Below are 13,432 nucleotides of genomic sequence, written 5' to 3' on the forward strand. Positions count from 1 at the left end.
TGGGAGTCTCACTGATTAACACTGAACCCTATGGGAGTCTCACTGATTAACACTGAACCCTGTGGGAGTCTCAGTGATTAACACTGAACCCTGAGGGAGTCTCACTGATTAACACTGAACACTGTGGGAGTCTCACTGATTAACACTGAACACTGTGGGATTCTCACTGATTAACACTGAACCCTGTGGGAGTCTCACTGATTAACACTGAACCCTATGGGAGTCTCACTGATTAACACTGAACCCTATGGGAGTCTCACTGATTAACACTGAACCCTATGGGAGTCTCACAGATTAACACTGAACCCTGTGGGAGTCTCACTGATTAACACTGAACCCTATGGGAGTCTCACTGATTAACACTGAACCCTATGGGAGTCTCACTGATTAACACTTAATCCTATGGGAGTCTCACTGATTAACACTGAACCCTGAGGGAGTCTCACTGATTAACACTGAACCCTATAGGAGTCTCACTGATTAACACTGAACCCTATGGGAATTTCACTGATTAACACTGAACCCTGTGGGAGTCTCACTGATTAACAATTAACCCTGTGGGACACTCACTGATTAACAATGAACCATGTGGGAGTCTCACTGATTAACACTGAACCCCATGGGAGTCTCACTGATTCACACTGAACCCTGTGGGAGTCTCACTGATTAACACTGAACCCTGTGGGAGTCTCACTGATTAACACTGAACCCTGTGGGAGTCTCACTGATTAACACTGAACCATGTGGGAGTCTCACTGATTAACACTGAACCCTGTCGGAATCTCACTGATTAATACTGGACCCTGTGGGAGTCTCACTGATTAACACTGAACCCTGTGGGAGTCTCACTGATTAACACTGAACCCTATGGGAATTTCACTGATTAACACTGAACCCTGTGGTAGTCTCACTGATTAACACTGAACCCTATGGGAGTCTCACTAATTAACACTGAACCCTATGGGAGACTCACCGATTAATACTGACCCAATGGGAGTCTCACTGATTAACACTGAACCCTGTGGGAGTCTCACTGATTAACACTGAAACCTATGGGAATCTCGCTGATTAACACTGAACCCTGTGGGAGTCTCACTGATTAACACTGAACCCTATGGGAGTCTCACTGATTAACACTGAACCCTGTGAGAGTCTCACTGATTAACACTGGACCCTATGGGAGTCTCACTGATTAACACTGAACCCTGTGGGAGTCTCACTGATTAACACTGAACCCTATGGGAGTCTCACTGATTAACACAGAACCCTGTGGGTGTCTCACTGATTAACACTGAACCCTGTGGGAGTCTCACTGATTAACACTGAACCCTATGGGAGTCTCACTGATTAACACTGAACCCTATGGGAGTCTCACTGATTAACACTGAACCCCATGGGAGTCTCCCTGATTAACACTGAACCCTATGGGAGTCTCACTGATTAAAACTGAACCCTATGGGAGTCTCACTGATTAAAACTGAACCCTATGGGAGTCTCACTGATTAACACCGAACCCAATGAGAGTCTCAGTGATTTACACTGAACACTATGGGAGTCTCACTGATTAACACTGAACCCTGTGGGAATCTCACTGATTAACACTGAACCCTGTTGGAGTCTCACTGATTAATACTGAACCCTGTTGGAGTCTCACTGATTAACACTGAACCCTATGGGAGTCTCATTGATTAACACTGAACCCTATGGGAGTCTCACTGATTAACACATGAACCCTGTGGGAGTCTCACTGATTAACACTGAACCCTATGGGAGTCTCACTGATTAACACTGAACCCTATGGGAGTCTCACTGATTAACACCGAACCCTATGGGAGTCTCACTGATTAACACAGAACCCTATGGGAGTCTCACTGATTAACACCGAACCCTATGGGAGTCTCACTGATTAACATTGAACCCTATGGGAGTCTCACCGATTAATACTGAACCCTGTGGGAGTCTCATTGATTAAAACTGAACCCTGTGGGAGTCTCACTGATTAACACTGAACCCTGTGGGAGTCTCACTGATTAACACTGAACCCTATGGGAGTCTCACTGATTAACACTGAACCCTATGGGAGTCTCATTGATTAACACTGAACCCTGTGGGAGTCTCACTGATTAACACTGAACCCTGTGGGAGTCTCACTGATTAACACTGAACCCTATGGGAGTCTCACTGATTAACACTGAACCCTATGGGAGTCTCACTGATAAACACTGAACCCTGTGGGAGTCTCACTGATTAACACTGAACCCTATGGGAGTCTCACTGATTAACACTGAACCCTGTGGGAGTCTCACTGATTAACACTGAACCCTGTGGGAATTTCACTGATTAACACTGAACCCTGTGGTAGCCTCACTGATTAACACTGAACCCTATGGGAGTCTCACTGATTAACACTGAACCCTATGGGAGTCTCACCGATTAATACTGACCCAATGGGAGTCTCACTGATTAACACTGAACCCTGTGGGAGTCTCACTGATTAACACTGAACCCTATGGGAATCTCGTTGATTAACACTGAACCCTGTGGGAGTCTCTCTGATTAACACTGAACCCTATGGGAGTCTCACTGATTAACACTGAACCCTGTGAGAGTCTCACTGATTAACACTGGACCCTATGGGAGTCTCACTGATTAACACTGAACCCTGTGGGAGTCTCACTGATTAACACTGACCCCTATGGGAGTCTCACTGATTAACACAGAACCCTGTGGGTGTCTCACTGATTAACACTGAACCCTGTGGGAGTCTCACTGATTAACACTGAACCCTATGGGAGTCTCACTGATTAACACTGAACCCTATGGGAGTCTCACTGATTAACACTGAACCCTATGGGAGTCTCCCTGATTAACACTGAACCCTATGGGAGTCTCACTGATTAAAACTGAACCCTATGGGAGTCTCACTGATTAAAACTGAACCCTATGGGAGTCTCACTGATTAACACCGAACCCAATGGGAGTCTCAGTGATTTACACTGAACACTATGGGAGTCTCACTGATTAACACTGAACCCTGTGGGAATCTCACTGATTAACACTGAACCCTGTTGGAGTCTCACTGATTAATACTGAACCCTGTTGGAGTCTCACTGATTAACACTGAACCCTATGGGAGTCTCATTGATTAACACTGAACCCTATGGGAGTCTCACTGATTAACACATGAACCCTGTGGGAGTCTCACTGATTAACACATGAACCCTGTGGGAGTCTCACTGATCAACACTGAACCCTATGGGAGTCTCACTGATTAACACTGAACCCTATGGGAGTCTCACTGATTAACACCGAACCCTATGGGAGTCTCACTAATTAACACTGAACCCTATGGGAGTCTCACTGATTAACACCGAACCCTATGGGAGTCTCACTGATTAACACTGAACCCTATGGGAGTCTCACCGATTAATACTGAACCCTGTGGGAGTCGCATTGATTAAAACTGAACCCTGTGGGAGTCTCACTGATTAACACTGAACCCTGTGGGAGTCTCACTGATTAACACTGAACCCTATGGGAGTCTCACTGATTAACACTGAACCCTATGGGAGTCTCATTGATTAACACTGAACCCTGTGGGAGTTTCACTGATTAACACTGAACCCTGTGGGAGTCTCACTGATTAACACTGAACCCTGAGGGAGTCTCACTGATTAACACATGAACCCTGTGGGAGTCTCACTGTTTAACACTGAACCCTATGGGAGTCTCACTGATTAACACTGAACCCTATGGGAGTCTCACTGATTAACACTGAACCCTATGGGAGTCTCACTGATTAACAACGAACCCTATGGGAGTCTCACTGATTAACACTGAACCCTATGGGAGTCTCACCGATTAAACTGAACCCTGTGGGAGTCTCACTGATTAACACTGAACCCTGTGGGAGTCTCACTGATTAACACTGAACCCTGTGGGAGTCTCACTGATTAACACTGAACCCTGTGGGAGTCTCACTGATTAACACTGAACCCTGTGGGAGTCTCACTGATTAACACTGAACACTGTGGGAGTCTCACTGATTAACACTGAACACTGTGGGATTCTCACTGATTAACACTGAACCCTGTGGGAGTCTCACTGATTAACACTGAACCCTATGGGAGTCTCACTGATTAACACTGAACCCTATGGGAGTCTCACTGATTAACACTGAACCCTATGGGAGTCTCACAGATTAACACTGAACCCTGTGGGAGTCTCACTGATTAACACTGAAACCTATGGGAGTCTCACTGATTAACACTGAACCCTATGGGAGTATCACTGATTAACACTTAACCCTATGGGAGTCTCACTGATTAACACTGAACCCTGAGGGAGTCTCACTGATTAACACTGAACCCTATAGGAGTCTCACTGATTAACACTGAACCCTATGGGAATTTCACTGATTAACACTGAACCCTATGGGAGTCTCACTGATTAACACTGAACCCTATGGGAATTTCACTGATTAACACTGAACCCTGTGGTAGTCTCACTGATTAACACTGAACCCTATGGGAGTCTCACTAATTAACACTGAACCCTATGGGAGTCTCACCGATTAATACTGACCCAATGGGAGTCTCACTGATTAACACTGAACCCTGTGGGAGTCTCACTGATTAACACTGAAACCTATGGGAATCTCGCTGATTAACACTGGACCCTGTGGGAGTCTCACTGATTAACACTGAACCCTATGGGAGTCTCACTGATTAACAGTGAACCCTGTGAGAGTCTCACTTATTAACACTGGACCCTATGGGAGTCTCACTGATTAACACTGAACCCTGTGGGAGTCTCACTGATTAACACTGAACCCTATGGGAGTCTCACTGATTAACACAGAACCCTGTGGGTGTCTCACTGATTAACACTGAACCCTGTGGGAGTCTCACTGATTAACACCGAACCCTATGGGAGTCTCACTGATTAACACTGAACCCTGTGGGAGTCTCACTGATTAACACTGAACCCTATGGGAGTCTCACTGATTAACACTGAACCCTATGGGAGTCTCATTGATTAACACTGAACCCTGTGGGAGTTTCACTGATTAACACTGAACCCTGTGGGAGTCTCACTGATTAACACTGAACCCTGAGGGAGTCTCACTGATTAACACATGAACCCTGTGGGAGTCTCACTGTTTAACACTGAACCCTATGGGAGTCTCACTGATTAACACTGAACCCTATGGGAGTCTCACTGATTAACACTGAACCCTATGGGAGTCTCACTGATTAACAACGAACCCTATGGGAGTCTCACTGATTAACACTGAACCCTATGGGAGTCTCACCGATTAAACTGAACCCTGTGGGAGTCTCACTGATTAACACTGAACCCTGTGGGAGTCTCACTGATTAACACTGAACCCTGTGGGAGTCTCACTGATTAACACTGAACCCTGTGGGAGTCTCACTGATTAACACTGAACCCTGTGGGAGTCTCACTGATTAACACTGAACACTGTGGGAGTCTCACTGATTAACACTGAACACTGTGGGATTCTCACTGATTAACACTGAACCCTGTGGGAGTCTCACTGATTAACACTGAACCCTATGGGAGTCTCACTGATTAACACTGAACCCTATGGGAGTCTCACTGATTAACACTGAACCCTATGGGAGTCTCACAGATTAACACTGAACCCTGTGGGAGTCTCACTGATTAACACTGAACCCTATGGGAGTCTCACTGATTAACACTGAACCCTATGGGAGTATCACTGATTAACACTTAACCCTATGGGAGTCTCACTGATTAACACTGAACCCTGAGGGAGTCTCACTGATTAACACTGAACCCTATAGGAGTCTCACTGATTAACACTGAACCCTATGGGAATTTCACTGATTAACACTGAACCCTATGGGAGTCTCACTGATTAACACTGAACCCTATGGGAATTTCACTGATTAACACTGAACCCTGTGGTAGTCTCACTGATTAACACTGAACCCTATGGGAGTCTCACTAATTAACACTGAACCCTATGGGAGTCTCACCGATTAATACTGACCCAATGGGAGTCTCACTGATTAACACTGAACCCTGTGGGAGTCTCACTGATTAACACTGAAACCTATGGGAATCTCGCTGATTAACACTGGACCCTGTGGGAGTCTCACTGATTAACACTGAACCCTATGGGAGTCTCACTGATTAACAGTGAACCCTGTGAGAGTCTCACTTATTAACACTGGACCCTATGGGAGTCTCACTGATTAACACTGAACCCTGTGGGAGTCTCACTGATTAACACTGAACCCTATGGGAGTCTCACTGATTAACACAGAACCCTGTGGGTGTCTCACTGATTAACACTGAACCCTGTGGGAGTCTCACTGATTAACACCGAACCCTATGGGAGTCTCACTGATTAACACTGAACCCTATGGGAGTCTCACTGATTAACACTGAACCCTATGGGAGTCTCCCTGATTAACACTGAACCCTATGGGAGTCTCACTGATTAAAACTGAACCCTATGGGAGTCTCACTGATTAAAAGTGAACCCTATGGGAGTCTCACTGATTAACACTGAACCCAATGAGAGTCTCAGTGATTTACACTGAACACTATGGGAGTCTCACTGATTAACACTGAACCCTGTGGGAATCTCACTGATTAACACTGAACCCTGTTGGAGTCTCACTGATTAATACTGAACCCTGTTGGAGTCTCACTGATTAACACTGAACCCTATGGGAGTCTCATTGATTAACACTGAACCCTATGGGAGTCTCACTGATTAACACATGAACCCTGTGGGAGTCTCACTGATTAACACTGAACCCTATGGGAGTCTCACTGATTAACACTGAACCCTATGGGAGTCTCACTGATTAACACTGAACCCTATGGGAGTCTCACTGATTAACACCGAACCCTGTGGGAGTCTCACTGATTAACACTGAACCCTGTGGGAGTCTCACTGATTAACACTGAACCCTATGGGAGTCTCACTGATTAACACTGAACCCTATGGGAGTCTCATTGATTAACACTGAACCCTGTGGGAGTCTCACTGATTAACACTGAACCCTGTGGGAGTCTCACTGATTAACACTGAACCCTGTGGGAGTCTCACTGATTAACACTGAACCCTGAGGGAGTCTCACTGATTAACACATGAACCCTGTGGGAGTCTCACTGTTTAATACTGAACCCTATGGGAGTCTCACTGATTAACACTGAACCCTTTGGGAGTCTCACTGATTAACACTGAACACTATGGGAGTCTCACTGATTAACACCGAACCCTATGGGAGTCTCACTGATTAACACTGAACCCTATGGGAGTCTCACCGATTAAACTGAACCCTGTGGGAGTCTCACTGATTAACACTGAACCCTGTGGGAGTCTCACTGATTAACACTGAACCCTGTGGGAGTCTCACTGATTAACACTGAACCCTGTGGGAGTCTCACTGATTAACACTGAACCCTGTGGGAGTCTCACTGATTAACACTGAACACTGTGGGAGTCTCACTGATTAACACTGAACACTGTGGGATTCTCACTGATTAACACTGAACCCTGTGGGAGTCTCACTGATTAACACTGAACCCTATGGGAGTCTCACTGATTAACACTGAACCCTATGGGAGTCTCACTGATTAACACTGAACCCTATGGGAGTTTCACAGATTAACACTGAACCCTGTGGGAGTCTCACTGATTAACACTGAACCCTATGGGAGTCTCACTGATTAACACTGAACCCTATGGGAGTCTCACTGATTAACACTTAACCCTATGGGAGTCTCACTGATTAACACTGAACCCTGAGGGAGTCTCACTGATTAACACTGAACCCTATAGGAGTCTCACTGATTAACACTGAACACTATGGGAATTTCACTGATTAACACTGAACCCTATGGGAGTCTCACTGATTAACACTGAACCCTATGGGAATTTCACTGATTAACACTGAACCCTGTGGTAGTCTCACTGATTAACACTGAACCCTATGGGAGTCTCACTAATTAACACTGAACCCTATGGGAGTCTCACCGATTAATACTGACCCAATGGGAGTCTCACTGATTAACACTGAACCCTGTGGGAGTCTCACTGATTAACACTGAAACCTATGGGAATCTCGCTGATTAACACTGAACCCTGTGGGAGTCTCACTGATTAACACTGAACCCTATGGGAGTCTCACTGATTAACACTGAACCCTGTGAGAGTCTCACTGATTAACACTGGACCCTATGGGAGTCTCACTGATTAACACTGAACCCTGTGGGAGTCTCACTGATTAACACTGAACCCTATGGGAGTCTCACTGATTAACACAGAACCCTGTGGGTGTCTCACTGATTAACACTGAACCCTGTGGGAGTCTCACTGATTAACACTGAACCCTGTGGGAGTCTCACTGATTAACACTGAACCCTATGGGAGTCTCCCTGATTAACACTGAACCCTATGGGAGTCTCACTGATTAAAACTGAACGCTATGGGAGTCTCACTGATTAAAACTGAACCCTATGGGAGTCTCACTGATTAACACCGAACCCAATGAGAGTCTCAGTGATTTACACTGAACACTACGGGAGTCTCAATGATTAACACTGAACCCTGTGGGAATCTCACTGATTAACACTGAACCCTGTTGGAGTCTCACTGTTTAATACTGAACCCTGTTGGAGTCTCACTGATTAACACTGAACCCTATGGGAGTCTCATTGATTAACACTGAACCCTATGGGAGTCTCACTGATTAACACATGAACCCTGTGGGAGTCTCACTGATTAACACTGAACCCTATGGGAGTCTCACTGATTAACACTGAACCCTATGGGAGTCTCACTGATTAACACCGAACCCTATGGGAGTCTCACTGATTAACACCGAACCCTATGGGAGTCTCACTGATTAACACTGAACCCTATGGGAGTCTCACCGATTAAACTGAACCCTGTGGGAGTCTCACTGATTAACACTGAACCCTGTGGGAGTCTCACTGATTAACACTGAACCCTGTGGTAGTCTCACTGATTAACACTGAACCCTATGGGAGTCTCACTAATTAACACTGAACCCTATGGGAGTCTCACCGATTAATACTGACCCAATGGGAGTCTCACTGATTAACACTGAACCCTGTGGGAGTCTCACTGATTAACACTGAACCCTATGGGAGTCTCACTGATTAACACTGAACCCTATGGGAGTCTCACTGATTAACACTGAACCCTATGGGAGTCTCCCTGATTAACACTGAACCCTATGGGAGTCTCACTGATTAAAACTGAACCCTATGGGAGTCTCACTGATTAAAACTGAACCCTATGGGAGTCTCACTGATTAACACCGAACCCAATGGGAGTCTCAGTGATTTACACTGAACACTATGGGAGTCTCACTGATTAACACTGAACCCTGTGGGAATCTCACTGATTAACACTGAACCCTGTTGGAGTCTCACTGATTAATACTGAACCCTGTTGGAGTCTCACTGATTAACACTGAACCCTATGGGAGTCTCATTGATTAACACTGAACCCTATGGGAGTCTCACTGATTAACACATGAACCCTGTGGGAGTCTCACTGATTAACACATGAACCCTGTGGGAGTCTCACTGATCAACACTGAACCCTATGGGAGTCTCACTGATTAACACTGAACCCTATGGGAGTCTCACTGATTAACACCGAACCCTATGGGAGTCTCACTAATTAACACTGAACCCTATGGGAGTCTCACTGATTAACACCGAACCCTATGGGAGTCTCACTGATTAACACTGAACCCTATGGGAGTCTCACCGATTAATACTGAACCCTGTGGGAGTCGCATTGATTAAAACTGAACCCTGTGGGAGTCTCACTGATTAACACTGAACCCTGTGGGAGTCTCACTGATTAACACTGAACCCTATGGGAGTCTCACTGATTAACACTGAACCCTATGGGAGTCTCATTGATTAACACTGAACCCTGTGGGAGTCTCACTGATTAACACTGAACCCTGTGGGAGTCTCACTGATTAACACTGAACCCTGAGGGAGTCTCACTGATTAACACATGAACCCTGTGGGAGTCTCACTGTTTAACACTGAACCCTATGGGAGTCTCACTGATTAACACTGAACCCTATGGGAGTCTCACTGATTAACACTGAACCCTATGGGAGTCTCACTGATTAACAACGAACCCTATGGGAGTCTCACTGATTAACACTGAACCCTATGGGAGTCTCACCGATTAAACTGAACCCTGTGGGAGTCTCACTGATTAACACTGAACCCTGTGGGAGTCTCACTGATTAACACTGAACCCTGTGGGAGTCTCACTGATTAACACTGAACCCTGTGGGAGTCTCACTGATTAACACTGAACCCTGTGGGAGTCTCACTGATTAACACTGAACACTGTGGGAGTCTCACTGATTAACACTGAACACTGTGGGATTCTCACTGATTAACACTGAACCCTGTGGGAGTCTCACTGATTAACACTGAACCCTATGGGAGTCTCACTGATTAACACTGAACCCTATGGGAGTCTCACTGATTAACACTGAACCCTATGGGAGTCTCACAGATTAACACTGAACCCTGTGGGAGTCTCACTGATTAACACTGAACCCTATGGGAGTCTCACTGATTAACACTGAACCCTATGGGAGTATCACTGATTAACACTTAACCCTATGGGAGTCTCACTGATTAACACTGAACCCTGAGGGAGTCTCACTGATTAACACTGAACCCTATAGGAGTCTCACTGATTAACACTGAACCCTATGGGAATTTCACTGATTAACACTGAACCCTATGGGAGTCTCACTGATTAACACTGAACCCTATGGGAATTTCACTGATTAACACTGAACCCTGTGGTAGTCTCACTGATTAACACTGAACCCTATGGGAGTCTCACTAATTAACACTGAACCCTATGGGAGTCTCACCGATTAATACTGACCCAATGGGAGTCTCACTGATTAACACTGAACCCTGTGGGAGTCTCACTGATTAACACTGAAACCTATGGGAATCTCGCTGATTAACACTGGACCCTGTGGGAGTCTCACTGATTAACACTGAACCCTATGGGAGTCTCACTGATTAACAGTGAACCCTGTGAGAGTCTCACTTATTAACACTGGACCCTATGGGAGTCTCACTGATTAACACTGAACCCTGTGGGAGTCTCACTGATTAACACTGAACCCTATGGGAGTCTCACTGATTAACACAGAACCCTGTGGGTGTCTCACTGATTAACACTGAACCCTGTGGGAGTCTCACTGATTAACACTGAACCCTATGGGAGTCTCACTGATTAACACTGAACCCTATGGGAGTCTCACTGATTAACACTGAACCCTATGGGAGTCTCCCTGATTAACACTGAACCCTATGGGAGTCTCACTGATTAAAACTGAACCCTATGGGAGTCTCACTGATTAAAACTGAACCCTATGGGAGTCTCACTGATTATCACTGAACCCAATGAGAGTCTCAGTGATTTACACTGAACACTATGGGAGTCTCACTGATTAACACTGAACCCTGTGGGAATCTCACTGATTAACACTGAACCCTGTTGGAGTCTCACTGATTAATACTGAACCCTGTTGGAGTCTCACTGATTAACACTGAACCCTATGGGAGTCTCATTGATTAACACTGAACCCTATGGGAGTCTCACTGATTAACACATGAACCCTGTGGGAGTCTCACTGATTAACACTGAACCCTATGGGAGTCTCACTGATTAACACTGAACCCTATGGGAGTCTCACTGATTAACACTGAACCCTATGGGAGTCTCACTGATTAACACCGAACCCTGTGGGAGTCTCACTGATTAACACTGAACCCTGTGGGAGTCTCACTGATTAACACTGAACCCTATGGGAGTCTCACTGATTAACACTGAACCCTATGGGAGTCTCATTGATTAACACTGAACCCTGTGGGAGTCTCACTGATTAACACTGAACCCTGTGGGAGTCTCACTGATTAACACTGAACCCTGTGGGAGTCTCACTGATTAACACTGAACCCTGAGGGAGTCTCACTGATTAACACATGAACCCTGTGGGAGTCTCACTGTTTAATACTGAACCCTATGGGAGTCTCACTGATTAACACTGAACCCTTTGGGAGTCTCACTGATTAACACTGAACACTATGGGAGTCTCACTGATTAACACCGAACCCTATGGGAGTCTCACTGATTAACACTGAACCCTATGGGAGTCTCACCGATTAAACTGAACCCTGTGGGAGTCTCACTGATTAACACTGAACCCTGTGGGAGTCTCACTGATTAACACTGAACCCTGTGGGAGTCTCACTGATTAACACTGAACCCTGTGGGAGTCTCACTGATTAACACTGAACCCTGTGGGAGTCTCACTGATTAACACTGAACACTGTGGGAGTCTCACTGATTAACACTGAACACTGTGGGATTCTCACTGATTAACACTGAACCCTGTGGGAGTCTCACTGATTAACACTGAACCCTATGGGAGTCTCACTGATTAACACTGAACCCTATGGGAGTCTCACTGATTAACACTGAACCCTATGGGAGTTTCACAGATTAACACTGAACCCTGTGGGAGTCTCACTGATTAACACTGAACCCTATGGGAGTCTCACTGATTAACACTGAACCCTATGGGAGTCTCACTGATTAACACTTAACCCTATGGGAGTCTCACTGATTAACACTGAACCCTGAGGGAGTCTCACTGATTAACACTGAACCCTATAGGAGTCTCACTGATTAACACTGAACCCTATGGGAATTTCACTGATTAACACTGAACCCTATGGGAGTCTCACTGATTAACACTGAACCCTATGGGAATTTCACTGATTAACACTGAACCCTGTGGTAGTCTCACTGATTAACACTGAACCCTATGGGAGTCTCACTAATTAACACTGAACCCTATGGGAGTCTCACCGATTAATACTGACCCAATGGGAGTCTCACTGATTAACACTGAACCCTGTGGGAGTCTCACTGATTAACACTGAAACCTATGGGAATCTCGCTGATTAACACTGAACCCTGTGGGAGTCTCACTGATTAACACTGAACCCTATGGGAGTCTCACTGATTAACACTGAACCCTGTGAGAGTCTCACTGATTAACACTGGACCCTATGGGAGTCTCACTGATTAACACTGAACCCTGTGGGAGTCTCACTGATTAACACTGAACCCTATGGGAGTCTCACTGATTAACACAGAACCCTGTGGGTGTCTCACTGATTAACACTGAACCCTGTGGGAGTCTCACTGATTAACACTGAACCCTATGGGAGTCTCACTGATTAACACTGAACCCTATGGGAGTCTCACTGATTAACACTGAACCGTATGGGAGTCTCCCTGATTAACACTGAACCCTATGGGAGTCTC

This window comes from Petromyzon marinus, unplaced genomic scaffold (assembly GCF_048934315.1).
Source record: "Petromyzon marinus isolate PM22_M1 ecotype Great Lakes invasive population unplaced genomic scaffold, UKy_Petmar_22M1.pri1.0 PM_Scaffold_5, whole genome shotgun sequence".
Lineage (NCBI taxonomy): Eukaryota > Metazoa > Chordata > Hyperoartia > Petromyzontiformes > Petromyzontidae > Petromyzon > Petromyzon marinus.